Source organism: Geospiza fortis, unplaced genomic scaffold (assembly GCF_000277835.1).
Source record: "Geospiza fortis unplaced genomic scaffold, GeoFor_1.0 scaffold53, whole genome shotgun sequence".
Lineage (NCBI taxonomy): Eukaryota > Metazoa > Chordata > Aves > Passeriformes > Thraupidae > Geospiza > Geospiza fortis.
In genome coordinates this window covers 7944580-7948833 of record NW_005054305.1, presented here as the reverse complement: position 1 = coordinate 7948833, position 4254 = coordinate 7944580, and positions in this window count along the sequence as shown.

Below are 4254 nucleotides of genomic sequence, written 5' to 3'. Positions count from 1 at the left end.
TGCTGCAGAACAGGAACCTGTTTCTCAGGTTGATCAAACATGAAACTTTTCTCAAGATGAAGTGAATCAAGCCTTAACAATAGAGTTACCTTTTATCTTGAAAACCTGCTGTTTGGACTTCTGTTCTATCATGAGTGAAAAAGATGTAAGGTAATCTTTAAAGTTTTAAGGATGTGACTCTTTCAAGGTTCAAACACCTCTCCACTTGAAATGCAGGCTATCACATATAGAGTGTTCCTATGAAATGCTTGCTTTCTTTAGTGAAGTATATCAGCCACAGAATGATTGCTAGTTGTGATTTTGCAACAGGCCACCTCCTCTTGCAAGTCTTTATTACTTCCACTTCAAAAGATGTAAGCTGGTCATACTGGTTACCCATTCTGCTTCCTGGTGTTGCTTATAACATGGGACTCATCCTTTTTCCTCTTATCACCTGCCTCTATCACATCTGCCATGAAGAGCAGTGAGACATCTGGGATCAATAGTAGCTGTTACCCAGATGTCATGAATAGTAGTTACCCAGATGTCATGAATATCTATATCTTCTTTAAGTCATTTACCAAGCACCTAGAGGTTTCTCTGTAGCTCTGAGGATAAGAGGCTAGGAGAATAGGAATGAGTAAGAGGCTAGGACTAAACTGATACAAAATAAACTGAAACAGATGCTTCATAACAGTGAAGCATCAACAAGGATAAAGCTTCAACAAGGTTTTAAAGCACAGGGGTAGCAATGGAAAAATCTATAACCTGAATTTTAGAAATCCACTGGCTGATTTAGAAGGTTTGAAATTACATCTAAGAAAATTACAGTGTAATTTGAGTAAAACGCATCAATCCATCTTTTTTCTTAATTTTTTCCCCTGAACAGATATATGTCAGGACCTAATACAAAGTACAATGCATATAACTTGTTAGGAAGAAAAGAAACTATAAAGAAATGTGCGTATGAGACAGTAGAGAGAAATTTGTCCTGTTTAATATACCTGCATTCAACATCTTGGCAAATATTTCCTTCAATGTAGAATCAGCCTGATTTCAGGAATACAACCTATGTCTGGATTAGCAGATGAAACAGAGGCAAAGCACAGGATTGCACATGTCTAAACAGCTTCGTTTTTAGCATTTTCCTAGCATGGCTTTGGACAGCAACCATTAGCATCCTCTGAGCTAAGGTCTAGACATCCTTCAGCATTTCACAAGACTGTTTCTAATAGACAGTTTAGCTGTAGCCACCCTACTTTAGGCCAGTTTACACATGAAGATATGAGTCAGCTGTGAGCCTAAGCCTCAAGGCAGTCTCCAATCTCTTCCATGTAGAAACACATATATCAGTATCCGTACATACACAATTCATCCATGGCAATGCAGTTTCTCAGTGCTCTGATCCATCTTATTCACAAACCCTATTGGCACTGGTGAGTTCAGGAAAGATCTGCCACTCTGTCTCTTATAGCAGTAAACCAAAAAGATACAATTCACAAAGAACTAAAATATGAAGAATTGGAGGAAAAGGCACTACCTATAACACAGACACTCCACAAGTCAAAATGCAAATCCTCAGCAGCTTCTTTGGGGAAGGCTTCTGAGATGCTGGTGAGACTTCATCACGAAGTCACAACTCTGGGGAAGAATGAGCAGTATTAAACAGAACAGGACTGCAGAGAAATACTGGTTTCATATTCCCTAAAAGAAAAAAAAAATAAATACTTTCATCACAAATTTGAGATTGCTGCAATTTTCATGCAGTATTGGAGGCATAAAAATGATGCTCCCAGAGACAGTCATTCATTGTGCACCTCATACCACCTTGCAGAGTTGAATACTGATGAAACACTAATCCAACATGTTTCTAAACAGGAAGAACAAGAAAAGTACATGAGCATTGACCTATTGCAGAAGAAATATTCAGGACTATGGAAAAGTATACCAGAGAAATATATCATCAGATATTCAGCTGAGTATTTGGCCATACCAACACAGTTTTAATTGAACTTTGAGATCAATGATATATCCAGTTCTAGGCAATGTGCAGAGACAGCTGCAGCTTACTCCCACCACAACCAAGAGGAAGCCAAACATGAGGGGGAAGAAGTGTGCCCAGGTGCTAATAAATGCTATAATATGCTATAAAAACACTTTTGAAGCCAGTTGTTTGCACCAAAATTAAACAAACTAACAAACTAAGCCACTGTTACTTGAAATGTACAATAGTTGATGCAAAGGCAGAACCATTGCCATAAAACATTAGTAAATCCAACCAGCAGTTCAGCTGAAATGCTGTGTCTGACTGTCCACACCACAAAAGGAAAAGACATAAGTCCTTTGGTGCCCTCTCTATCAGCCTAACAGAGATGTACTGTAAGGAGATCAACTCCTCCAGCCCATACTGTAGTCAGATGAAGCCTCTCACAAGAGCTAGTAAGAAACTCAAGCTACAGACATCCCTCAGGTCTGGTGGAGTTGTTGAGGAAGGAAGTGGGAAGAACAGAAAGCCCAGACACCTCAAACTCATGGAAAACAGAGTTGGCAGCTGTGTTTTTTCATTTTTGCAGTCTTTAGCATTTTTTATGATGGCGGAGAGTCCTCAAAAATGCCTCGGATATTTGGGAAACCTCCCATCAGGGAACACAGCCCTGCAAAGTCACTGTGTGTTAATCCTTAAGATATACTGCTTGATTTGTCTGGAACTAAAAAAATCTCTGGTTGCAATAGTCAAAAATAGGTTCTGGCATGCTGAGCCGCCCAGTCCCTGCAATCTGCACTACGTCTTTTGCCAGGTACTGCTGAAGGGAAAAAAAAAAAGGCTCCAGACATCAGCCTGCCCTCAAAGCTAGTGCAGTGATAACAGATAAAGACAAAACAGGACTTTCAGACACCAGGCCTGCAGCTGGCAACAATTATTGTCTAAGAAGATAGCAGAGGATGTCTTTATCGAGCTTCACAGAGCCAGGAGCAGAGTACTAGTCTAAACGCAAAGAAGCTGCTTCTCAGGAAAAGAGAGATCTGCACTGCCAGAAATCTCTGGGGCCCTGGGAACTTCCAAATGGTCCTTGAGAAAGATGAAGTTCTTAAAGTCAATGTAAGACTTTAAGATGAAGTTGGAGAGGGAATGAGGAATAGGCAATACAGGTGGTGAACCAGCCTTGCAGCACCACTGCTGTTTTACGCACAGGGAGGATTGCAGAAAGTGCTTAGGCCTCAGGATGAAGCAGAAGAGGGACACTGCAGCAAATCTAGCAGCTCTCAACCTCTGTTTACACAGCAAAAGGATGACTTTCTACTGAAACAGAAATACTAACTATGCTGCAGAGGACAGCCCCAAAAATCGTACCATGGGCTTGAGGGCATTGTCCAAACATTTCTTGAATTCTGTCAGGCCTGGTGCAGAGAGCACTTCCCTGGGGAACTTGTTCCAGTGCCCAACCACCCTCCAAGTGAAGAACACTTTAATAATATCTAACCTAAACCTCCCCTGGTGTGACTTCAGGCCATTCAGACCCTCAGGTCCTGTCACTGGTCACCACAGAGACGAGATCAGTGCCTGCCACTCTGCTTCCCCGGGTGAAGATGCTGTAGACTGTAATGTGGTATGTACAACACATGATAAATAAATGTTTACAGAGGGCCCCGTGCAGACCTTGGAGCAACCTCGCAGTGCCTAAAGGGAGACTGAAAGAAAGAGTGGGATTTTTAGAGGGTTTTATAGTGACAGGACAAGGGAGAAAATGGCCTCAAACTAAAAGAGGGTGGGTTTAGATTAGCTATTAGGAAGAAACTTTTAATATAACCAGAAGAGGTTGCCTAAAGAGGTTGTGGATATCCCCTCCCTGGAAGTATGCAAGAGCAGGCTGGATGGGGATCTGAGTAACCTGGTCTAGTGAATTGTGTTCATGACAGCAGGGTTGGAACGAGATGATTTTTAAGATCCTTCCAACACAAGGGACACACACACACACAAGACATGCATTTTCCAGGGCAGGCAATCTCCTATGATGCCTTCATGTCTCACTTTGCTGTAGGCAGTGAAAAATAACCATGAAAAGCTACACAAGTCATAGACTGTTGTATAATAAAAGTGGGGACGCTATTTAGCCATCTGATTGCCGCTGCTGGCGCCCTGTCCTTCTCTTCCCAGAGCCCCCAACAGCAGCGAGGAGGGCGGTGATCCATCCATCCGTCCATCCATCCCGGGGCGGGCAGCATCCCCATTTCCCGGGCTGGCCGCACGGTGGGGCGGCCGGCCCGGCGCTGGCT